We start from the raw sequence: 27,049 nt of genomic DNA, 5'->3' as shown, positions 1-27,049 counted from the left end.
TACAGGCGTGAGCCACCACGCCCGGCCTTCACTTTAATTTTTGAAACTTGTTTAAGAAGGACTGTTTTACCTCCAAGATTACAAATATATTCTCCTAAATTTTATTCTTTGACAGTTTTTTTAACATATGCGTTTATAATCCATCAACATTTATTTTTGTGAACCATGTGAGAAAAGAGGTTGTGGTAGACTGAATAGTGCCCTATCCCTCAAGAACCAGTGAATGTTACCTGATATGGCAAAAGGAACTTTGCAGATGTAATTAAATTAAGGATCTTGAAATGGGGAAATGATCTTGTATTATTTGGATGGGTCCCATGTAATCACAAGTGTCCTCCTGAGAGGCAAGCAGGAGATCAGTGAATGGTAGTGGGAGATGTGACAGTGGAAACAAGAGGCTGGAGTTATGCAAGGAATGGGCCATGAGTCAATGAATGCAGCAGCCTCTAGAGGCTAAAAAGGGCCAGGGTGTATTCTTCCTTGAAACCTCCAGAAGAAACAGAGCCCTGCTGACATCTTGATTTTATACTTTTGACATCCAAAAACTGTAAGAGAATAAATTTGTGTTATTTTAAGCCATTAAGTTTGTGGTAATTTGTTACAGCAGCAACTGGAAATGAATACAGATTTCTTTTTTTTAAGTTTATAATTTTATTTTATTACAGATTTCTTAATTTCAATTGTTGCCAAGAAATCCCCGATTTTATCCAAAGCCAAGGATTGAAAACGTAACCTTTTCTCACTGATTAGAAATGTGGGTAGTGGTGGGGGTGTTTGTAAGAGTAACATGATCTGAATTATGTTTTAAAAGGATCATTTTGGCTTCAGTCTTAAAATAGACTATGCAGGAGGGCAGGGATGTCAAAGCAGGAAGATAAATGAAGAGGCCATTAATAATCTAGGTGAGGGCTATGGTGGCTTGGACCAGGGCAGCAGAAGTGGTGGTGATGAGAAGTGGTCAGACTCAAGTAATATTTTAAAGGTAGATGCAATAGGATTTCCAAGGAAATTGGATGTTAGGTATGAGGGGGGAAAAAAAAAAGGAATCCAGGATAATTTTTTTGGCCTGGGCAACTGATAGATTGGAGTTGCCATTTACTAAAATAAGAAAAACTATAGGAGTAGGTTTGGGAGAAGAAAAACAGTATTGTACACATTACTTTGAAGTACTTTACTCTCTCCAAGTGGAGTTATTAAGGAGGGAAAAGTCCTTGACTTGGGTGTAGGGGTAGAGGTTAGGGTAGAGATAGGAATTTCACAAGTCAAGAGCATAAAGATGCCATTTAAAGTGATGTGACTGGATAAAATAGTCTGGGGAGGGAAGGTTGATAGAGAAGAGGGCTGGACATTGAGCCCTGGTGGACTCCAACAAATGTGGAAGAAGAATCACCACGGTGCCTCTGAGGGAGTGGTCTATGAGCTGAAAGAAAAATCAAAAGGATGTGATGTCCTGGAAGCCAAGTGAATAAATATTTCAAGAAAGAGGAAGTGGTCAACTGTATCAAACACAACAGAGAGATTAATAAGATGAAGCTGAGAGGTTAATAAGATGAAACTGAGAAACAACCATTGGATTTGGAAACACGAAGGTTGATGACTTTGTCAAAGTTGTTGGAACAAAAACCTGATTAGGATGCATTTAAGAGGGAATTGGAGGATTGGAAATAAAATAGAATAGACAACTCTTTTGAGAAACTTTGCAATAAAGTGGAACTGAGAAATAAAGCAGCATTTGCAGGGAGAAGTGGGGTCAAGAGAATTTGTTGTTGTTAAGATGGGACATAGTAGATGATATGGCTTCGATCATCTTCTAGTTATCTGACCCATTATCATACCCCTCTGCAACCTCCCTAATACACTCTGCCCTTTGGAAGCCTCAGTCATAAGCAAGATGCTCTACACTCTCAACCTGTTCTCTGAACTTTCGCCCATTTATGTGGATCAAACCTAGGTATACCGAGTTGGGCTGGGAGTAGAGCAGGCCAAATCCCAACCACAGATAGCCCCTCATCCTTCTTCTTTATGGCGAATTCATCACTAGATACCTTCTGGTTTCACTGACATCCTTCCCTGGGGATTCTCAAATTAGAGTTACTTCTGGCCTTAATGATGCAGATATCTTGCCTTAACCTGGACCCATGGATTAGAATCTCTATAGGCAAACACAAAATTGCAAACTATTACTACTTCTTACTGTCCCCTTTGCTGGTTCTCCTCACTTCTCTTGCTCTGCATCTGGGTTCCTAATACCTGCCTCTGGCATTTCTGACTATGGAAGAGGCTAGGTCAACTTTAGACACCACTTTAATATTAACCATTTGGCCCTAGGATCTTTTACAGCACTCAAGAGATCCTCCATTCCTAGCCTCATAGTCTCCCAGGTTCAGGGACTCAGATAACACCCTAAACTTGTATGAGTACCATGGAAGATAGCCAGACAGAAAGCTCTGTGTTTAGATGTTCAACCAAAGGCATGGTAGGGTAGTAGAAAGTGAGTTAAACCTGCCACTTAAACTTTTAATATGTAAAAAATAATGACATAGTGGGGTTATTAGGAGTCATTTCTTAAGGAAGAAAGACACAAATATTTTTAAAAGTGAAAAATTTTTCTCAAAAGCAGAGTTGGAGTTGGCTAAGAAAGGTATTATTTCAGGTCACAGAGAAAGGCACTTCAGACATATAACAGTAATTAGACAAAGATTAAAAACAAAACAAAACAAACAAATAAAAAACTCACAAAACCAAAAGTCTTGCTGAAAGTGGAGGTAAGAGGAAAAAATTGCAAAACCTTTTCCGCCCTTTGGCTCTTGTCTGTTAACTTGTCATTTTTGTTCAAACTTTAAAACAAAATACAACAAAATAAAATGCAAAATAATGTCAAATACTGCCCTGTCTAAACCAGAGTTGTCCACTTAATAATTCATCTCATTTGCTTTTTTCTTCCTGCCTGCACAAAGGAAACTCAAAGGACCAAATGAAGGCTACATTCCTAGTGCTAGAAAACCAGCCACCTCAGTCTTATTTAACGACCAAACGCCTCTAAAGCCCCATCACTATTTCCTTCTTCTGCCCTGTTCTGCTTTAATCTCTGGACACTGGCTCTTTCGGTGGCCTGTGGCACATAATACAGTGCTACTGAGTAGAAGCAGAAACCCCAAAGGGGAACTTGAGTTGCTTCTTGCACCACTGTTTATGGAAGGTTAGGAGCACTATGCCAACTCTTTAGGCTACTGTTTTTTCTGTGTGTCTGCTATACCAAGCTTCATGTTGAGGTTGACTTGATATTGGATATCAGAGAGAGCCGCCAAAATACTTGACCTGTTTTCTCAGCCCTATCCATGGCCCATGTGGACCAAGCAACTTTGTTTTGTATAATGTGATCACCTTACCCTATACCCCACAGCCACATTTAATTGGAGCCAGGCTCTGACTGAAGAACAACCAATACATAGTCTGGCCCACATCCTGTTCAGAGGGATGGCATGAAACACTTTGCATTAACTGAGGTAGGGGTTTGCTTGCTAAAGACTGAACCTAACAAACCATGTAAATACAGGAAAATTTTTTTATATGTTGTAAACACTGTCTACCATCTAGGACAGAGAAAGAGCTTACTTTGGGTGGGGGAGAACCCTCCTTGTATTCTGGGAGGTATCATTTTTGCATGACTTTTAAGTTATATGAATACAAGTCAAGTACCAAATAGAGTGGATTTATGTTAAATGGAATGGTCTGGTCAAGATGCTGCTATGCAGGCAGAAGAGAAACTTGATAATCGATAGCTTGATTATCTTTGTGCTAGAGATTCAAATTCTAGGGAGGAGGTATACAATGCCTTAGCTTGGCTCACAGGCCTGCCCCCAAACTCTAACAAGCCAAGTCCCAAATAATAGCTCTAACAAATTAAAGTAGAAGAGTAGATGGGCGAAAGAAAAGGAAATTGGGGTGCTGAGAAGGAAAAAAGATGAATTTGGGAAGCTAAAGCTAAAACTGGCCACTGACAAGCAATATGGCTCTTTGTCTTTTCCTGAGCTCCTACAGGCCTTTCCACATGACTGACATTTTTGTTCTTACAGGTGTCCTTACTCCACCTGTCCAATAATTAAGACATCTGAGGCAGATTGCTGAGGAAAAGGGTGCTGTTCTGTTTTTCTTTGTGTTATCTTCTACAGGAATGATTAAATCTCTGAAGATAAGACTCTAACTTTCTTCTTCAGGGGGTGTTTACTTCTCCTGGATATTCTTGTCTTTTCTGTCAGCTTTCTCTTGGGGCATTTTCTATTTGGGAAGGAGAGGGACCATGATATCATAGCTATTTCCTTTCTCAGTTAATCCTAGTATGGCTCAGAAGAGTAGCCCAAACAGGGTAATAGAAAGGCCCTCACACTTCCTCATTCTTTTTTCTTTTTATTGAGATGTAATTCACATGCCATAAAATTCATGCTTTTAAAGAACAGAATTCAGTGATTGTTAGTATATTCAAACTTGCGCAAACATCACCACTATATAATTCTAGAATGTTTTCATCAGTTACTTGCTATTCCCCTCATCCCAACTCCTGGAAACTACTAATCTGCTTTCTTTGTCTATGAATTTGCCTATTCTTAACATTTCATATAAATGGACTAATATGCAGCTTTTTTTTTTTTTTTGGGACAGAGTGTCACTCTGTTGCCCAGGCTAGAGTGCCGTGGCGTCAGCCTAGCTCACAGCAACCTCAAACTCCTTGGCTCAAGCGATCCTCCTGCCTCAGCCTCCCGAGTAGTTGGGACTATGGACATGCACCACCATGCCCGGCTAATTTTTTCTCTATATATTTTTTGTTGTTCAGCTAATTTCTTTCTACTTTTAGTAGAGACGGAGTCTCACTCTTGCTCAGGCTGGTCTTGAACTCCTAAGCTCAAACGATCCACCCACCTCGGCCTCCCAGAGTGCTAGGATTACAGGCATGAGCCACCGCACCCGGCCTAATATGCAGCTTTATGTGTCTGGTTTCTTCCACTTGGCATAATGTTTTTGAGGCTCATTAATGTTGTAGCCATGTGTCAGTACCTTATTTCTTTTTATGGCTGAATAATATTCTGTTGTACAAATATACCACAATGTGGTTATCCATTCATCAATATTGAGGTTGTTTCCACTTTTGGGCTACTGTGAACAGTGCTGCTATGAATATAATGTACGAGTTTATATATGGAGTTATATTTTCAATTCTTTGGGATATATTCCTAGGAGTGGAATTATGGTAATTCTATGTTTAGCATTTTGAGGAACTGCCACATTGTTTTCCAGAGTAGCTGCACCATTTTATATCCTCAGCAGTAATGCATGAGGGTTCCACTCCACATCATCAACACTTGTCTCTCTGAATTTTACAGACATTTGTCTGAATTTTAACCATTCTAGTGGAAGTGAAGTTGTGTGTCAATGTGTTTTGATTTGCTTTTCCCTAATGGCTAATGATACTGAACATCTTTTCATGTGCTTATTGGTCATTTGTGTAACTTCTCTGGAGAAATATCTATTCAAATTCTTTGCCCATATTTTAACTGAATTGTTTTTATTGTTTAGTTGAAAGTGTCCTTTATATATTCTGAATACTAGTCTCTTATCTGATATATGATTTGTAAATATTTTCTACCATTCTGTGGTTTGTTATTTCACTTTCTTGATGTTAAGCACGAACATTTTTAATTTTAATGAGGTTCGATCTATTTTTTCTTTGGTTACTTGTGATTTTGGTGGCACATCTAACAAAGCATTGCCTAATTCCAAGGTAACAAAAACTCACAACTATGTTTTATTCTCAGAGTTTTATAGTTTTTGCTCTTATATTTAGGTCTTTGATCCATTTTGAGTTTATTTTTGTGTGTGGTGTGAGGTAAGGGGTCCAAGTTCACTCTTTTGCATGTAGATATTCAGCATCATTTATTGAAAAGATTATTCTTTTTCCCATTGAATTGTTTTGGCACCCTTGTCAAAAATCAAATGACTGTAAATATATGGTTTTATTTCTGGACTGTCAACTCAATTCCATTCATCAATATTTCTATCCTTATGCTAGTACCAGACTGTCTTGATTACCAGGCTTTGTAGTACATTTTAAAATCAAAAAGTGTGGCCAGGTGCAGTGGCTAACACCTGTAATCCCAGTGCTTTGGGAGGCCAAGACAGCAGGATTGCTTGAGGCCAGGAGTTTGAGACCAGCCTGAGCAACATGGTGAGACCCCCCCATCTCTACAAAAAATGGAAAAAAAAATTAGCTGGGTGTGGTGGTGCATGTCTGTAGTCCTAGCTACTTGGGAGGCTGAGGTGGGAGGATCTCTTGAGCCCAGGAATTTGAGGTGATGGTGAGCTATGATTGCACCACTGAACTCCAGCCTGGGTGCTGAAGTGAGACCCTGTCTCTAGAAAAAAAAAGGGGGGGTTGTCCTTCACCTTTGATCTTTCTCAAGATTGCTTTTGCTATTCTGGGTCTCTTGCTATTCCATGTAAATTTTAAGATCAGCTTGTCAATTTCTGCAAAAGAAAAGCAGCTGCGATTTTGATAGGCATTGCACTGAATCTGTAGATTAATTTGGAGACTATTGCCATCTTAACAATATTATGTCTTCCTGCTGTGCATGGACGCACATACTTCTCAGATACTTGGGAAGCGAGGTGGAAAGATAGATCTCTTGAGCCCAGGAGTTCAAGGCCAGCCTGGGAAACATAGCAAGACCTTGTCTCCAAAAATAATTTTTTTAATTATTAAAAAATTTACAAAAAAAATGGTATTATGAACATAAGATGTCTTTATATTTATTTACATTTTCTTTAACTTCTTTCAAAACTTTAAATAAATTTTGTTAAATTTATTCCTATGGTTTTTACTCTTTTTGATGTTATTATAAATGAAATTTTTATTTTCTGACTGTTTATTGCTGGTGGATAGCAATACAATTAATTGATATTTGTATATTGATCCAGTATCCTGCCACCTTGACAAACTAAACCATTTGTTAGTTTTAATGGTTTTTAATGGGTTCCTTAGGATGTTCTTTATATAAGATTATGTCATTTGCAAGTAGAGGTAGTTTTACTTCTTCTGTTTCAATCCGGATGTCTGTTTCTTGCCTAATTGCTCTGACTGCAACCCTCTAGTACAATGTTGAATACAAGTGGCAGAAACAAACATCCTTATCTTGTTCCTGATCTTATGGGGAGATCTTTTAAGTCTTTCATCATTAAGTATGATGTTAGCTGTGGTTTTTCATAGATGCCCTTTATCAAATTGCAAAATTTCTTTCAATTCCTAGTTTGTGGAATGGTTTTAACAGAAATATTGAGACGACCATATCGTTTTTTTTTTTTCTGATCCCTGACCATATAGTTTTTTAAAAATTTTATTTTGTCAATGTAGTTTATTACATTCGTCGATTTTGTAAATTAAACCAACTTTGCATTCTTGGGATAAATCCCACTTGGTCATGGTGCATTCCTTTATATAATGATGCTGGATTTGGTTTGCATATGCAAAAATATGCTCTAGTATTTTGTTGAAGATTTTTGTGACTATATTCATAAGGAATATTGGTCTGTAGTTTTTTCTTTTTCCTTCTCATGTTTTTGTCTGGTTTTGGTATCAGAGTAATACTGGCCTCATAGAATGAGCTGAGAAGTATTCCCTCCTGTTTTATTTTTTCAAAGAGTTTGAGAAGAACTTATTTATGCAACTTAAGGCCAGAAAAATGATAGACTCTTCTTTGTGTTTGAGTAATTCTACCTTTCTGGGTTATAAGAATACAAAAGTATTACATACAAAAATAAACTCTTGTAAACAAGGTACTAAGTATTTTTTTTTTTTTAAGACAGAGTCTCACTGTGTTGCCCAGGCTAGAGTGCTGTGGTGTCATCCTAGCTCACAGCAACCTCAAACTCCTGGGCTCAAGCGATCTTTCTGCCTCAGCCTCCCGAGCAGCTGGGACTACAGGCATGCGCCACCATGCCCGGCTAATTTTTTCTATATATTTTTAGTTGTTCAGCTAATTTCTTTCTATTTTTAGTAGAGACGGAGTCTCACTCTTGCTCAGGTTGGTCTTGAACTCCTGAGCTCAAACGATCCTCCCACCTCGGCCTCCCAGAGTGCTAAGATTACAGGTGTGAGCCACCGCACCCAGCCTATTGCTATTATCTTCTGACATTGAATATTGCTGAGGAGGAGTCAGAGGATCATCCTATTTACTTTCTTTATACATGACCTTTTTTTTCTGTGCGGATGCCTGAAGAACATTCTTTAATCCTCAAAATTCACCTTAATTTGACATGTCTCATTTTAGCTCAATCAGTTTTTTTTCTGGAACAAGATGGCTCCTTTAATTTTCAGAGTTAGTTTCCTTTAATATCTTTTTTTTTTTTTGCTGCATTTTTTTAGGCTTGCCCTTTCAGAACAATAATTAGTCTAGTTGTATAATGTTTGTCCTCTACAATGACTAACTTCTGTCTAATTGATTTAACCGTGGTCTTCCTTTCCTCTGCCATTGCAGTGATTAGCCAGGCTTTTTTTGTGTTGGAAATCTCATTTCAGTTGTGTCCATTCTGTTTCTTGCTATTTCATATTAATTTATTATCTGACAGTTAGTGTTATTTTGGTCCTTGAATCTTAACTCTGCAATCTCCCTTTCCATCTCCTGTTGTTGTTTTATCTGATATTTAAGCTTTTGCTTTATTGAATTACTGTCCTTGTTAAATTTTCCTTAATGGAAAACAATGGTCCCTAACCTTTCTGGCACCAGGGACTGGTTTCATGGAAGACAATTCTTCCATGGACGGGGTTTGGGGTGGGGTGTCATGGGTAGGGGGAGGGGGGTGCGGGGTTCAGGTGGTGATGTGCAGCCCATTTCTTAACAGGCCACAGACTGGTACCAGGCTGTAGTCCAGGGGTTGGGGACCACGGGTGTAAAGCACTCATGAACATTTTTCTTTTGTTCCTTAGTATTCAATATGGATAGTATTTGGTAATGTATGCTTCTTCTTAAACACCCCACCCCTCCCTAAACTTGCACCATTTGGTATGTTTCAGGGAGGGGCAGAATGTTTAATATGGATCCCCCTTCCTATCATGTTTTAATTCTATCTGTTAGGATGCTTTGGGCTGCAAATAACAGAATTCCTAACTAAGTGTTTTAAACAATAAAGACAGTCTCAAATATTGCATCTCTCAGGTAGTCAGTTTCAAGATTGGTTCAGCAGTTTAACCACATCATCAAGAACCTGGGCTCCTCCTGCCTGCCTCTCTGCTCTGCCATACCTCAGACTCCAACAATCAAGTCCATACACACCAGCATCTCAGGCAGCAAGAAAGAGGAAGAGACTAAAAGGACTTTGTCTTTTTTTAGCTCTTTTTTTTTCAGAAAGGAAAATCTTCCTCAGAATACTCTTCCTTCCACCCCCAACCCCCAAACAGATTTCCTGTTTCATCTTGGCAGAACTGGATCAAATGCCTTACAAAGGGGCTGGCAGGAACCAGTTAGACCCTGTTGTTTTGCCCTTCTGCCTTCTTCAATGTGAGGACACAGCAACAAGGCACCATCTTGGAAGCAAAAAGCAGCCCTCACTAGACACCAAATCTGCCAACAGTTTGATCTTGGACTTCCCAGCCTCCAAAACTGTGAGAAATAAATTTCCATTATTTATAAATTACCAAATCTTAGATATTTGCTATAGCAGCACAAAGAAACTAAGATAAACACTTAGTAAGAGTTTTTTTTTGTGTGTTTTTTTTACCATTTTTAATAGTGAGATGGGCACTAGACATTTCTATGGGACTCCACTGTGTATTTGCTATCATTTGTTGTATACATTAGTCAGGGTTCTCTAGAGAAACAGAACCAATAGGAGATTGTGTGTGTGTGTGTGTGTGTGTGTGTGTGTGTGTGTGTGTATGCAAACACTATACACACACACAGACACATATATACACATACACATATATTCAGGAGATTGGTTCCAGGAGTAACCTTCCCCAATGTAAACCAAAATCTTTGCATACTCAAGTCCCACAGTCAGCCCTGAGGAACTCACATACATATGAAAAGTTGGCCTTCCTTATACGCAGGTTTCACATCCCAAGAATACTGTATTTTTGATCCATGTTTGGTTGAAAAAATCCACATATAAATGGACCCACACAGTTCAAAACCATTTTGTGTAAGGATCAACTGTATTTGTTTATTTATTTTAAGGAATCATCTCATGCAATTATGGGAGCTGACAAGTCTGAAATCTGTAGGGCAGCTTGGCAGCCTACAAAGTCAGGTAAGACTTGATGTTTCAGTCTTGAATCTGAATTCTGTAGGATAGCAGGTTGAAAACTCAGGCAGGGTTTCTATGTTGCGGTTTTGAGGAGAATCCCTTCTTCTTCAGGAAACCCAGCCTTTGCTCTTAAGGCCTTCAAGTGATTGGATGAGGCCCATCCACATTATGAAGGCTAATCTGCTTTACTGATTTAAATGTCAATCACATCTTAAAAATACCTCTATAGAACATCTAGATTGGTGTTTTGACCAAATAACTGGGCACCATAACCTAATCAAGTTGACACATAAAATTAACCATCACAATGTACTTGTGTACATTTAATTTATTAAATCAAATTGAATATGCACATTAATTATCAGCAAATATTATATTCATCAACTTGCCATATTAGTCTTTAGATCAAGGACCTTAACTTGGAGTCCATGGACCCCTAGAGGGTATAGCATTGTCCCTCATTTTCAGGTGGGGGGAGAGGGTTCATGAGACTTTTCCAATTATATACAGCATTTTGGGTGAATGTATGTTTGTGTATTTTTCTAGGGAAAGGTCTACAGTTTTCATCACATTCTTAAAAGAATGTAGAAGGATTTCAGACAGGCCAAGAAAGATCAAGGAGCCACTATAGACAGATATCTAAACTGAGTGAACCATTTTTGACATTTGAAGGCCAGAGTCTGATGTCCTGAACAAGTAACACCCTTACAGACTGCTCTGGGAATTAGTCATTACACGAACATAAGGTCCTCACCCACTATAAATAATAGATTAAGTATGTTTGTTTTCCAATGTGGTTTTTCATATCTTACTCTGATGATATTAACAACAGGGATAGAATAGTCCCACAGTTCAGTCCAAAATGAGTCTTTCAGAAGCAAGTTTTTCGTCATTATAGTTTTATGGGTGAGCTATTTAGTTAATGCAACATGGAAGTGGCAGTGACCAGCAGAGAGGAGCCTCCCACAATCTTAGAAATAAGAAAAAATGCTGCCCTCTGAACCCCACACTTATCAACTCAGTACATATGAGAAACAGCAAAATGTCTCCTAGGTTCTGAGAATAGCTGTGTAATTCAAGTACCTGAATCAATTAATAGGATAAACTAGTATTTTAAAATCAGGTTCAGACTACAAAGGAGCTACACAGGGGAATTTCTAGGATGATGGAACTATTCTGCATAATACTGTGGCTGTGCACATAGCATTTATGTACTTGTCAAACCTAGTAGAATACACATCATAAATGGTGAACTTTTCTACATGCAAATTTTTAAAAACTCTACCAGGATGTCTGAGGATCTCAGGGTGAAGTTCAGACAGTGACAAATGAATCTGATTATATCACAAATGTGTGATATAACCTCACTGAAGGAAGTAGGGGCTATTAGGGGGCTGGTCTAAGTCACTTCAGAAAACCGTGTTTTAACTGAATGCTTTAGAGCTAAAGAAAAAGAACTATACATAAACACTATACTCTGCTAGTATGGGGTAGCAATTCTGAAACTACTTGACACATGTACTAGGGTAGAACCAATAAGTAAATAAATTGTAGATAAGGGAAGTCAGGTTTCTATCAGAGGAAGAAGTTACAAATTCATCAATGGGAGGGGGCTGGGATGACTCCTGTGGTGCTGTATTAGAGTTGGAGATGTCTGCATGAACTTATGTTTTTCATGCAGATATAGAGATAAATATAGATATATGTTCATACAGGAGTCAGTATATACATGTGTGTGTGTATGCGCGCGCGCGCACATACACACACACACACACACACACACACACACACACACACACACACACATTTAATAGCTCTGTTCACTCAGCAGGACTAGAAGCAGTGACACATTAGTAGCAAAGAGCACATCCAGCCCCCAAATACTAGTTTCTAGATACAATTCTCCAATAAAAACATACGGGGAACAAGAGCTCTCTTTGGCTAAGGCTGAAACAATTGGAACAACAAAATAAAAAGTGATAGTATTCTATTGTAAACCAAAGAATAAAAAGTATACATATGAGCCCATATAGATATAAATAAATGATTGAATAAACAAATAGATAGGTAAGTTCAGGAAAAGGAGCAAATTATCCTTACAGAAGAATTTAAAACAGTATTTGTAGACACCCCTCCAGGAGGTAGAGCTTAATTTCTTTCCCCTTGAGTGTGGGCTGGATTTAGTGACTTGCTTCCAAAGAACAGAGTATGGGAAAGAAAAATAGTAACTTCACAGTGGAGAAAACTGGCAGGTACCACCTTAACCAAGTGGGTAAGGTTAACATCATAGTGATAAATCATGTCAATAGCATGTACCCCTGATATGATGTGATGAAACAGGCGCTTTACTAAAGTAATTCACCTTGGTGGTAATTTTTCCCAAAACTTATAACTCTAATATCATCATGAGAAAAACATCAGATAAAAACCCAAACTGAAGGATATTCTATAAAATATCTGATCACTCCTCAAAAATGTGAAAGTCCTGAAAAACAAAGAGAGACTGAGAAACTGTCAAAGATTGGAAGGGATTAAGGAAACATGATGACTAAATGCAACGTGGAATTGTGGATTGGATCCTTGAACAGAAAAAGGACATTAGTGAAGAACACTGATGAAACCTGAATAAAGTCCACAGTTAATGGTATTACACCAATGGCAATTTCTTAGTTTTGACAACTGCACCATGATCATGTAAGATGTAAACATTAGGGGAAGCTGAGTGAAGTGTATATGGGAACTTTCTTTGTAACTTTTTAGTAAATCTAAAATTATTTCAAAAGTAACATAAAATTTTTTAAGTAGTTTCGGAAAAGCAAATTCTGGCGGTGTCTAACACAAGAAAAATGTTCTTCTGTGGGTCAGGAATATTTCCCCAGGCCTCACCATGAGCTGCTTGAAAAATGCCTCTCCTTCGGCTAGAAGTCCCTGCTTATCCAAGCAACTGTTGGCATTCAGCACACAAGGGGCCATAGTCCCGGGAAAAAAATGCATTGAAGAGGGCACATGAGCATCCTGCCACCACTAAAAAGCTTTATCCCCCAATTGTAAATAGATCAACTAACACTCAGGCTAATTGCACCAACCTCAGAAAAGTTGGTTATTGAGAGGAGTCTCTCTCATCCCAGGGTTCAAAGTCTACTTTCTGGACCACCAAGGCTCAAAATAAGACCCTACAGTTTGTTGGTTTACCCTCCGACTCCTACCCACCTCCCTACTTCCTTAGCCCTCTGTCCCTTTTATCCTTGTTATTCTAGCCCAGCAGCCCCCCTGGCAGCCAGCTCTCTCAGGAATCCCCCAGCAACACCACACTGGCTTTTTATAATGAGGTCTATTTCTGATACTTCCACATTCCTCTTACTTTCTTGAATAATATGAAACCAGTTCCTCCCATTTTCAAGAGTGACATTCCCCTTTCTCCTTGATGTTTTTATTAAGTATGAGTTGTGGCTGTATTCTGAAAAATACAGAATAATCAATGACCCTAGAATCTGGTCTCAACCAGGTTAAAAGCAAAGAACTTGATTCTCTCCCTGTTGTATAACTAATTTTTGCTTAATCTCTGTGTACTTTCCTCGTGTTTTTCCTTATCATTCTGTGTTTGAAGGCCTGTGTAACCTGAGTTGCGACTTTCCTTTTGGAGACAGACAGAAATATGCATTTCATTTGTGTTTCAAGTATTAGACCCTTCCCCTTTCTCACTCTAGTTTTATAGTTTCTAAGACTTTGCCTTGAACTTCAAGCTCTTCTGGCCAATACTGTCCTGCTTGTCAATAATTTTTAGTACCCATTGTAACTGAGAGCTTTTCTTTACCACTCAAAGTTCTGCAGACTCTGTCCTGTGTTGACAACTACACTGTGTTTGAGAGTCAAGCCTAAGGCATTCAGGGCATCTTCTTAGGAAAGCCGGAATGAAAACCAAGGGTGCTGAATATCTATTTCCTCTTCGTTGTTTAAAGTTTATTACACATTACTTACTTTGGTGATTACCACAGTAAATAAACACTTTTTACTTTAAAGAAATGGAAAGGGTAATTTTTGACTGACAGAACTTTTGTCTTATTACTACTGACAAGCCTGGACTTAGAAATGCCTGACCTCTGTGTATTCCTCTCCCAAGTTGGGTACAGAATGGGAAATTTCCTCCCAGTTACACTGTGGATGAGCAGTTTACCCCTCCTTGTTATTCTTTCTGGGAGCTGTTCTCCCTGCCAGGGACCTAGGACCTTGACTCAGTTTCCTCTTTCATTCTGGTCCAATGATAGGAGAGGTGAGAGAGAGCAAGCAAGGGAAGGAAAAGCCCATCCTGCTGTTGCCATGGTATTATTCCACACCAGGTCCTCCTTCGTCAACTCATTCACCACTCCCCCTATGGTCAAGAGTGACTGGACTGGAAACTTTCAAAGTTGAGATTTTGAAGAAAAGAAGAGTGAGAAAGGGAAAACTCCATCCAATATAGCTTCTGACCCTAATTCTCCCATTCCCTGTCATACTGCATCTCCCTTTGCCATAGAACTTTTTTTTAGGTTCTTTGTTTCACTAATTTCATGCCTCAGGGTTCAGCCTCTGGCCAGTTCCTTAGCCCTAAAGCCCCTGCCTGCCCCACTCCTCAACCATCCCACATCTGACTCCACTCCCATGCTGTTTTCTCTTGCACAAGTGACAGTGACTTGGCTCTGGTGAAGTCAACTTTCATTGTCAGGGAGGGAGCGGAATGGCACCTAAAGGGAATGGCAGTGAGGGAAGATATGTTCATGGCACCTCAAGATGTATTTCTGTCATTTTCCTTGATAAGCCTAAATAACATGCAGATATTGCATCTCTTTATTCATCATTATTTATTTATTTATTTTTATTTATTTTTTTTTTTTTGAGACAGAGTCTCACTCTTTTGCCTGGGCTAGAGTGAGTGCCGTGGCATCAGCCTAGCTCACAGCAGCCTCAAACTACTGGGCTCAAGTGATCCTTCTGCCTCAGCCTCCCGAGTAGCTGGGACTACAGGCATGTGCCATCATGCCCGGCTAATTTTTTTCTATATATTTTTAGTTGGCTGATTAATTTCTTTCTAATTTTTAGTAGAGGCGGGGTCTCGCTCTTGCTCAGGCTGGTCTCGAACTCCTGAGCTCAAACAATCCACCCGCCTCGGCCTCCCAGAGTGCTAGGATTACAGGTGTGAGCCACCGTGCCCGGCCTCATCATTATTTATTAATGAATTACATATTACTTCCGATTCTTTCCATCTTTTCAATGTAATCATATATTTCCAAGTGAAGATACTCAGTAGGCTAAGTTCGGGGGAGAGGATAAGTCTGGCTGTTTCAATTTGGGAGTTGTCAGCATTCATACGATATCTAATATACAGATTGAACAAAGGCACCAGCCTTGATCCTTATGCTAAATGTTAGTAAAGCTCAATTTCTTTTTCATTTCTGGACAAATATATTTTTAAAAAATACAATGTGGGTACATTGGCATGCTCCAGTAGTCCTAGCTACTCAGGAGGCTGAGGCAGGAGAGTCGCTTTAGCCCAGGAGTTTGAGTCCAGCCTGTGCAACAAAGACAGCATCTCAAAATAAACAAAACCCAAAACAAAACACCATGTGATTAGTAGCACTCATATTTCTCATGCCCTGGGGTGTTGAACCCTCACTTTGTAGAGCACCATTCAGAGATACAGGAGCCCAACAGCTGAGTTCTATGGAATGCATGTTTTCAATTTTACTATAACGTGGCAAATGGTTCTTCAAAGTGCAATGCACTAATTTATAAGCGGTTTATGAAGGAGTTCCTGTTTCTTCACATCCTCCCCTAAACTTTATATTTTAAACAAGTCTCTATATCTATTGGTCTGTGGGTTGACCTCTCACCTCAGGAACCAGATTTCTGCTTTAACTGGTTATTAGACAAGAAACTGCACTCATCATCGCACAAGGCTTTTAACCTTTTAGGGTTTTGTTAAGAAAGGTTTTGTTAATGAACCAAGAATTCAGTATGGATTTGTTTATTCTTTTCTGATCCTCGGTAAATGTTTTAAATTTAATCATATAACATTAAGACACTGTCACTGGGAGCCCAGTAAGCACTTATACCTTACTTCCTGTCACATAAGTAGGCCTTCAGTAAATATTTGTTGAAAGAACAGAAGAAAATTTTCACTCTGTAGTCTATGACCTAGTGAAAATACAACGGGATGTTTCTCTTAATCCTCTCTTGTCTTTGCTTCTGCTACATGAGTTACCAATTCTTGTCAATTCTACTTCTGGAATATCTTTTGTGGCTCTGTCCTCCTCTGCAATCCCATTACCATTGTCCGAAATTATCTGTCTAAACCTCCTATCTTTTGTTTCCTATTCTCCCACTCCAGGTCTTTTTCCCTCTTCAGTCCAATCTCCATGTGGCCACTAGAGTTATCTTTCAAAAGCTCAAATAAATAACATTAGTCCTCTTCATAAAAAAACATTAATAGCACATGGGTTGCATGGCTTTTCATATCTTGTTTCAATCTATATATTTTTCCAACTTCATCTCTTACTACTTCTCATCAAGCACCCTGCCCTCTATCCCAGACTTGAGAAAAACCAAGTGAATTATCACATTTCAACTTGCTGGTAACCCTTTCATGTTTATGTAACATTCTACCTGCTCATTTTCTGTCTGGGAAATACTCATCTAACAACATCCTTACTCATCTTTTCGAATTCAAGTCAAATATTCCTCTAGGAAGCCTTCCTTGAATCCCCAGAGAGCTGTTCTTCTGTGTGCCCACAGAACTTTCTATTTATTCTTCTTATAGCAGTTATATTTGATTATGTTTACCTTTCCTGCCATCTCAAGCAATGCTGTCTGTGTATTCCTCTCCCAAGTTGGGTACAGAATAAGAAAACACATGAAAATCATTTTAATAAATTTTATTTAACCCAATATATCCCAAATATTATCATTTCAACAGAAAACTAATACAAAATTTATCAATGAGGCATTTTACCTTCCTATTATTATTATTTTATTAAGTCTTAAAAATCCAGTGTGTTTTTTATACTTATAGCACATCCCAATCTGGACGGGCCACATTTCAAGTACTCAATAGCCACATGTGGCTAGTGACTTCTGTATCGGATAGCTAATGTGAGCTTTAAAAGGAATCATATCTCGTTCATTTTTTTATTGCCAGGTGCCTGACTTATGAGAAATGCTTAACAAACACTTGTTAAATGAATGAATGAATACATGTATGATGATAAAAAGAACTAGTAGTATTGATTGCTTACTATGTGAAAGGCATTGTGATAAATAATATAAATGTGTATTTCTTCCCCTACCAGCAAATAGCTGGTTGGCATTCATTCAGTGGCTACTTAATAGTCATTAAGTAATTAGGCAGCCTTGGGAAAGCCATTTAACTTTTTTTTTGAGACAGAATCTCACTCTGTTGCCCAGGATATAGTGCAGTGGTGTACTCATAGCTCAATGCAGCCTCAAACTCCTGGGCTCAAACTAGCCTCCTGCAGCAGCCTCTTGAGTAGCTGGGACTATACGTGCACGCCACCATGCCCAGCTAATTTTTTTATTTTTTTGTACTGATGAGGTCTTGCTATGTTGCCCAGGCTGGTCTCAAACTGCTGGCCTCAAGGAATCCTCCCACCTCAGCTTCCCAAAGAGCTAGGATTACAGGCATGAGCCACCACGCCCAGACATGAACTTCCTATGATGTCGATTTACTTATTTGTGAAAGGAGAGAGGGGATGGGCAAAATGGTTAAGGTTAGTTATAAAACTGACCAGGTACAGTGCCTCACACATGTAATCCTAGCACTTTGGGAGGCCAATGTGGGGGGACTGCTTGAGGTCAGGAGTTTGAAAACAGTCTGAGCAAAAGCGAGACCCTGTCTCTATAAAAAATAGAAAAATTAGCCGGGCATGGTGGTGTGTACCTGTAGTCCCAGCTACTTGGGAAGCTGAGGCAGGAGCATCACTTAAGCCCAGGAGTTTGAGGTTGCTGTGAGCCATGATGATGCCACTGCACTCTAGCCTGGGCGACAGAGTGAGACCCTGTCTCAAAAATAAAATAAAATAAAATAAAATAAAATACTAGCTCTAAAATAATGTGGCTATAAATAAACATAGAACATTTGGAGTAGAATCATGAAAACAATGAATGGATAAGGTGTTTTAGGAGACAATGTTGTGCAGTAGAAGGACAAATATCTGGAATTAGACACAATTGGGTTAGAATTCCCAACTTAGTTGTGTGATCTTAAGCAACTTTAGTAAATTCCCCTATCTTCCATTTCTTCATCAATAAAAAGGAGATAATATACCTACCTTATTGTGAGGCTTGAAAATAATGTCTATAAAGTTCCTGGCATATTCATTTATCTTCAAAAATAGAAGATAGACATTATTATAGGTTCTGGAAATTCTTGTATTTTATTTTCTTAAGATTTAACAAATGCAGTCATGCACCGCATAACAATGTTTTAGTCAACAATAGACCACAATACAATGGTGGTTCCATAAGATTATAATGGAGCTGAAAAATTCCTATCCACTAGTAATTTATGTTACAATTCCTACGATATTCAGTGTAGTAACATGCTGTGCAGGTTTGTAACCTAGGAGCAATAGGCTATACCTATTGAAATCTAGGTCTAAGTGTTCAGTAAGCTATACCATCGAGGTTTGTGTAAGTATACTCTATGATGGTCCAACAATGACCAAATCACTTAGGGAAACATTTCTTAGTGTGTATTCCCATCATTAAGCAACACGTGTACTTTTAAGATAGGGCTTACCATATGCCAAAAACTATTCTAAGTGCTTTAAATTATTCAGCTCCATAGCACTCCTATGATGTAGGTACTATTACTGTCATTTCCATTTCAGATCCAGGGGATCTGAGGCACAGTGGTTAAATAACTTGCCCAACCAAGGTCACATAAGTAGTTAGTGGTAGTGCTGGGATTCTACACCCAGAAGTTCAGTTCTAGAGTCATAATTCTTTTTTTTTTTTTGAGACAGAGTCTCGCTCTGTTGCCAGGGCTAGAGGGCCGTGGCGTCAGCCTAGCTCACAGCAACCTCAAACTCCTAGGCTCAAGGGATCCTCCTGCCTTAGCCTCCCGAGTAGCTGGGACTAGAGGTGCATGCTACCATGCCAGGCTAATTTTTTCTATGTTTAGTAGAGACTGGGGTCTTGCTCTTATTCAGGCTGGTCTCGAACTCCTGAGCTCAAGTGATCCTCCCACCTTGGCCTCCCAGAGTGCTAGGATTACAGATGTGAGCCACCACGCCCGCCTAGAGTCAGAATTCTTAAACACTATGCTCTATTCTCAAGTCAACCACTGCTGATTTCATTAGAAAAAAAAAATCTACAATTGGCTCTAAAAAATACCAGAACAGGGTGATTCAATGGTTTTGCTTATAGAAAAACTATAATCTGTACATTGTTCTCTATTCTGGATGAAGGAGATTAGCAAATGAGTCAAATATGTTTTATTTCCTCGAAGAGTCATACCTTTGTATACACTGACAATTTTTTTTACATATAGGTGTGGTTGGCTGCCTAAGGTTCTCCCAGCTTGCAGCCTTTGCTAGCAAATATATCTGGGAGGAGGCCATACCCTAGAAGCTCCAGGGTGTACTGGAATGACCTTAGACACTTCAGGTACTGCTCTCAGAAAGCACCACCCAAAGAGCAGGAAATAGGCAAGTTAGAATCTGTGGCTTGCACGTTGGACATGCTATGATGTTAGAATAAAGATGACAAACTAGTGATTCTCATTTCTGGGCATCTGTAGCAGCTGTTCTGACTCATGTGCAAAGGGAGTAAATCCCTAAGGAAGAAATAAAAAGAAAAAAAGGAGATCAGAAAAAGAATTATTCCCAGGGTTCTATTCAGTTACTACTGCCCTGAAATGAGATCCAAACCATGACAATGCCACCCACAAAAGAAGGATGAAACAACGACCAGCTGGAAAGAAACTGGCCAGCAAGATGGTTTCTTGTTTTCACAACTATGCTTGGGAAATTGACAATAGATGGTATCTAAAGAAATGTTACAAAACTGTGCCTCTCTTACCAATACCTGGGAGCTACGTAACATCAGGACACCTTTATCAATGAACAAGATCTAGAGGAGACAGTTGAGAACCACAACTTCAATGGTCAGGGCACAAAGAGTGCTTTAGAAGAGCCAGGAACATAGCAGCTCTATTTTTGTTCCATTTAGATTAAACCTGTAGAGTATCTGAGAGTCAGATCATTCGCCTCCAGGTGAAAACCAAACTAATTTCATAGATCTGAAACACCCAGAGCAGATAGATACTGAGTTTCACCCACTTTTTGGAGATGAGGAAATGAAGCCACAGGAACTGGTGTCTATTTGCCCAGACTGTCAATCAATGTACTACTGGAGACGTTTGTGTTTTTCCTAAGAACCTTTAAAAATATTACTAAAGCAGATCAATTCTGGATGTCATGATTGGGTGTAGAGCAAGATAGAGATCACCAAATTAACAACAGAGAATAACTGCTCTCACTAGAATTTGGCTCATTTAAGAAAAGTTGCCTGTAACTCTTTCTATGCTACGAGAGTGAACATCTCTGATGTGTTTTAGACAGCTGTGATGGGTTCTCCATTGCAACTACAAAGAAAGTTGTATTCCTTCTAGTTTTATCAAAACAAATACGTTTAATGTGCAATAGTTACTTTTAAATAGTTCACATTTACAACTGTCAAGTAATCTGTAATGATAAAGCCATGGTGAATATAATTATTAATTTCACAAATTCCATGAGGGACGTAAGATTCTGTGCTACTCATTGTGAGGAATACAAACGTGTCTAAGGACAAGACAGAACAACTTGATCTTGTTTTGGAAAAGGCAAATGTAGCATAGTAGAAAGATAATGGGGCTTCCCATCATAGAGACCTAGATTTCAATCCTACTTCTGTCACCTAACAGTTGTGTGACTTTGCACGAGTTAGGTGTCTCATTGAGCCTCAATTTTCTCTTCTACAAAATTCAGATGAACAGATGAATACTTCCAGAGGGTTGCTGTGAGAATAGAGAGAAGACCTCATCACCTCATCAGAACTATTAAATATATTGAATAAGGCTGACAGAAGAATACACTGTTAGAAAATGATACATGTCATAAGAAGTATGTTTCCTCAGAGCAGTATTTGCATTAAAAAAATAGTGCTTGGCCTTACTTGTTTTCTGTTTTGAAGGAAATTATAAAATTCAGAGAGATTCATAAATAGCTACAACTATATTATGTGTAGCATACTGGTTTTGATGTTTATTTCTATGTATTTTCTCAATAACATATGGTATCTCTCTTTAGGCTATAAACTATAATAGCACATTTTTTGGCTTGGTGTAATTTACTTTCATTTACCAAACATTGTTTCTATAGCATAGATCAAAAGCATATACAGGTGTTTCATATTTAAATAAAGTTAACAATACAGTTGATACCAATATGTGGCAGCCCAATTTTCAGGGCTCTTGAAGACAGACAGGAAAGGCAGTTGAATGAATAATTATATTTTTTGATGTTATTACATTTTTTAAGTTAAACTCTGGGGCAAAATCCTTCATTGCCCTTTGTTAAGAGTATCAATTTTTATAGATATATATTAATTCTTTGCATTTGTTTAAGAATTATGGTGCATTATGGAGGATTCTGGCCATACAACATGCCCTACCCATGAACTTGTACTATCTTGGAGAGTAGGCCATTGTTTTATTTTTAAGTCTTCCTCCAGAAAGCACTCTGTCCATCTGTGGGGGTCTCTGCTGGAGGCACATGTTTCATACACTTGTTGAGATCCCTTTATGCTCTCAACTTTACAGCTGTTTTGGAAAATTATAATGTACTCATTAAGGGATTAAATAATTACATAATGTGTTTCCCTCAGAACTAAGTATTAATTTATGTTTTTGTACTTATATAGGTATTTTTTTTAAAAAATTAAGATATTTGTACAAATAATAAAAAATCTGTGAAGCAAGTGTTTTCTGGAAGTAGTGCCTGACTGTAGATAGTATGCTGATGATCAACCTTAGCACTGGTTAACTTAGCTCCATGTAGGAAGAGGCTCCCAAACCCCCATGCTGGGTTAGATCCTCTTTTCATGTATTCCTTCATCCTGTATTTTACTGAATTGTTTATTTCTGCCTCTCCATTACACCCTAGCTCTGTGGAAAATACTGTCATACCTAACTTTATATGCCTAGTTTAGCATAAAGTCATTTATCTGAATTAAACAACTTAATGACTAAATTAACAAATACGAATACTGTAACCTTTAACTGTTTTGTTAGTGGTGCCCTTTTATAGGTTAGAATTTGGCCCAAAGATTTTATGTTTGTTTTGGGAGAATATTTTGATCCAACTCTAAGAAGTGTTTCACCTGACCCACGGCTGTTTCAGAATTCTGCTACTGGACTGGGTGGGTTCTAAGGCACACTTGTCTTGCTTAAAGTAGTGGAATGTATCATCTCTAAGGGTAAGCAAGTGTGCTAGCTTTGTATTCTGTGCCCTTCTCCAGAATGACAGTACTGTGAGCTCCTTACAGGCAGAAGCCACAGACGGAAACCATGCGAATTAAAGTTTTCTGGGCTCAGAACTTGCATCTGACACAAAGTAGGCAGCTCAGTAAGCTTTTGCAGTTTGTAATTAGATGCAGCGGCTATGACTGCTTTTAGCTTCTAACAGATGCAGCCACTGGAACAAGCTCTAAATCCGCAAAGAAAAACTACCCTGTACTACCCTGGCCCATCCTTAAAGAACCAACCGTTTGTGCTATTCATCGTGCCAAGAGCTTTCACTCATTTTTACTTCTCACGCATCTTTTTTTTTTTTTCTTCCTATGATTTGCAGTTTTTGAATGATAGCCGAATCCCAGTGGGGACTGTTTATATCATGGAGTCCCACGGAGCCTAAAGGGTTATGGTAATGTTATTACAGAATAATTCTCACGATCCTCTTATTATACTGAGTTATATTATGACATAAAGTGTGTAGAGTGCACTAATCTTGTGTCTGAATTGATGAATTTTTACATATGTTATCTTTACAAATGTATATACCCCGTAACTACCACCCAGATCAAGACATAGACCGTTTCCATCTCCCATTAGGTTCCCTCGTGCCCCTTCCCACAGAACATTCCCCCTCACCCCCTAGAGATAAACATCATGCTGACTTCTCTTACCATCGATAACTTTTGTACATAATTACTCTGGAGTAAGCGGAAGATGGAATGACTTGGCCCACAGTTCCGCGGGGCTGGAGGAGACCCAGGCTCGGTTCTCTCCCTACTGGGCACCCCGCGGAGCTTCCACAGAGCCGTGGCTCCGCTCTTGCCGACCCGAACCAGACCCGTCAAGCTGGTAGTTCTCCGAGCGGATCCTGCACACTCAGCAATGGCCGGAGGGGCCCGGGCTCCATCTAGGAAGTGCCCTAGCACGCCACAATGGCTGCCCCGCGGTCTCCTGCGCGGGTCTCGCCTCACGCCCCCCACGTTTGGAGCCGGCGTCCCTCCAGCGCTACGGGCAGCCGGGCGTGGCCCTGGGGGAGACCCGGCGGGACGCGAGCGGCCAGCGGGGGCGCTCCTGGACCGGGATGTGGGGCGCGCGCCCATTGGCTGAGCTGTCCCCCCGCCAGCGGCCGGCCTCAGGGCCCATCTCCCGGCCCTCTCTCCGAGCCCCCATTGGCCGTTCGCGTCTGGCGGGCGTCCGCTCCCGCCCCCCTCCCGCCTAGATGGAAACCCGGTTGAGGGGTGGGAAGCTGGAGCGGGTAGGAGGCTGAGCGATCCTCCTGGTAAGGGTGCAAGAGAGAGCCAATCAGAAGCAGACGTGGAAAAGAGGCGCCAAGACAGCCAATCACATCCCGAGGTGCGGTCGGGGCCGCTGACGTGAGTGCAGGCCTCAGCCAATGGGCGTGCCCTTGCCCGTCCGCTCTTCGGCAGCCGGCGGGGGCGGTGGAAAAGCGAGTGAGGAGAGCGCGACGGCGGCGGCGGCGGCGCAGCCATCGCTGGACGGCCAGAGGGAGAGCGAGGCCGGAGCCTCTGCGTCGAGGTGAGAGGCGGGGGCGCCGGCGATAGAGGCTGGGCTGCAGGCTCTTCCTCGTCTGGCCGGGTCAGCGGCTGCGGGAGGCCGGGCGGCAGGCCGGGCCGAGGCGGGGGCGAAGACCCGCCGCCCCGCCCTCGCCCTCGCCCTCGCCCCCGCCCTTGCCATGTTCTGTCCAGAGCTGGGGGCGCCCGCTACAGCCCTGGTGGTCTGTGCGCGGCTCGGCCGGGCCGCTGTCCTCTGGGGGGTCGCGACCGCGAGGGTGACGGAGGGAGGGGCCTGGTTTGCAGCCGCGGAGCCTGGGGGCGCAGCCAGGGGTGGGAGGCCGCGTAGAGGTGGCGAAGGTGGGGCGGGGTGGTTAACGGAGGAGCAGGTTCGCGTGCTCGAGGGAGGGTGGCAGCAAAAGGAGGCCTGTGGTTGAAGGATTCCGGATCTAGGGAGGAAGAAAGTGATGGGAAATGGGTGATGCTCAGAAAAGGGTGCCCAGGGAGAAGGCGCGACGCCGGGGAGTGTGGTTGGCTCTGGAAGTAGGAATTGATAGGGGTCTGGGTGAAATAAGCTAGGAGAGAAGGGAGGACGGGCTTGAGTTCTGAAGGTTAAGGTCTGTGGGCAAATGGGGACATGTGGATCTGGAGTAGAGGCACCTACTGAAACCGGAAGGTGACTGAGAGGAGGTTTTAGATGAGGTGTGACTGGAGATTGTTTGACTAGAAGGAGTTATGTGGCCTGCTAAGAGAAAAGTATACAAGGAACAAGCGAGGTAGATTTATGTATGGTAGCCAAAGGCTATGACTCTTAAGAGTAGTTGAGCAAGAACAACCGTCCTTTTTGGCAGTGCCGGGAGAGTCTAAAGTCTGAGGTAGGGGTTAGTCAGCCAGATTCCTAGCTTCATTCACTACTCTTGAGGGCCAAACATTTGGATTTGTTAATTCTCACTTCTGAGGCTGACCATCCTTTCATTCCCTATCCCTCCTCCCACCTCCGTGACAGTTCATCTCATTGTTTTGCCTCAGCAGCACACAAACTCACCCTCTCAGAAGTAATGGTATAAGTATTGTTTGCTTTTGATAGGAGGGCAGTGAGACATCGCTGAATTCTTTACATTAAAAAACAAAAGTAGAATGTGTTGGTTTAAGGCAACATCAGAATATACTCTCAGAAAATCTGGTCCCCAGGGAAGTTTATCAGTTATCTTGTTAGGCGTGTGCGATATAACATAAAAATGATGCAAGATCTCTTACAGTAACACAAGTGAGAATTAATGTGTAGGTTTGATCTTGTTATTCTATAGGATCAACTATTTTGATGTAGTGGAGTTTGATTATGTATTATGTTTGTTGGGAAATTTTTCAGCCTTGAGAAGAGTTTTGTAGCTAAATAGATTGATTGAAAGTTCTTTTTACTCAGAGGAAAGAAACACATGGTGTGTGTGTATCACTGCCACTGCCTTACTGTTTGAAGCTTTTGGAATTTTTATTTGTGAGGTGTGGGCAGAGTTTCGGGGCAGAGAAAAGGTAATAGGAAAGAAGGTGGCCCACTACTACATTTCCAGTGGATTTAAATGGGAGATATAATTTCTGTTTCAGGACAGGACAAAAGGATTGTGAAGAGTTATAGTGTCAAGGACAGAAACCAAAGAGAGCATTTGTCGTTTAAGATGTTTCCTTGTTAACCGGATCAGCAAAGCATTGTAACTAATAGACCATTCTTTAGGATGTAGAAACAATTTTGTGGAAGTTATGTCTTGGTAATGCTATTCACTGTGATCACATTTTACCTTTAGTATAACAGAATACCTAAGTGCTGAGGCGACTTGGAGAGAGAAGTAATCTGAGTGGTGTAGAGTTAATCAGGGAAGGTTTACTGAAAGAGGTGAGTTTTGAGCCATCATCTGAACTCTAGGAGTTGGGATATGGGTTATTAGAAGACATGAGGATGACATTCCAGTAGTTTGGACATGGTATAAGCAGTTATGGATAAGAGTGACAAATTAAAAATGGTTTTCAAGGAGAATTGAGGATTTGAATAAAGATTTAGGGGTGTGGAAATCAACTAAGCCTGTTGCAGCTTAGCTGATAAATGATGATTCTGTATGGTGGCTAGGAGGGGAGAATTAGAACAGTTAATAATGTATTAGAGATAGGTTATAAAGGAAAGAGCACAAAAACATTTTTTGATAATTATGGTAAGAGAATGTAGTCAAAGTGAATTGGGTTATTGAGAGGTAGATTTGATGGTCAACCATATATAGTAATCAGAAACATTTTTGAGTCCTGTACTAGATTATATTGATAATAATAGAAAAATTTATTGATTGCTGTTTTGTGCCAGATACTGTTTTGAGCTTTCCAAGTATCATCTTTTTTTTTTTTTGATTTTCTTTTAGCTGATACCTTGATTTCATTCTTTTGATTATCTATATTTTATAAATGAGGGTCATAAGATTCAGAGAGATTTAATTTGCTCAAGGTCACACAGCTAGCAAGGGGTAGTTCAGTAAATGTTAATTGAAAATCTGCTTGATGTCAGGCACTATACTGAGTGCTGGAGATTCAAAATTGACGAGAAAACTCAAAAAGTCGGGTCTTATCCATATTTAGAGATTGTCAGGAGTTTATAGAAAAAGAGATGGTTAGAAAGAAAAGGATTAGTTGAAGAGATTTTTGTAGATATTGAGGA

General features: G+C 40.2%; 1 protein-coding gene across 1 annotated transcript in view; it reads left to right on the top strand.

Annotated features, from left to right (window-relative positions):
* The first annotated feature begins 24,255 nt into the window (after nucleotides 1-24,255).
* FAR1 (fatty acyl CoA reductase 1) overlaps nucleotides 24,256-27,049 on the top strand; it is a 59,389-nt gene continuing 56,595 nt past the window's right edge. The window contains exon 1 of the mRNA XM_012654437.1: nucleotides 24,256-24,379. The gene's annotated coding sequence lies outside the window, so the exon portion shown is untranslated. The remainder of the gene's footprint in view (nucleotides 24,380-27,049) is intronic.

Source organism: Propithecus coquereli, unplaced genomic scaffold (assembly GCF_000956105.1).
Source record: "Propithecus coquereli isolate 6110/MARCELLA unplaced genomic scaffold, Pcoq_1.0 Scaffold44, whole genome shotgun sequence".
In the NCBI taxonomy this organism is placed as follows: domain Eukaryota; kingdom Metazoa; phylum Chordata; class Mammalia; order Primates; family Indriidae; genus Propithecus; species Propithecus coquereli.
Note: the sequence above shows the minus strand (reverse complement) of the source record. Positions and strands in the feature narration are given on the sequence as shown.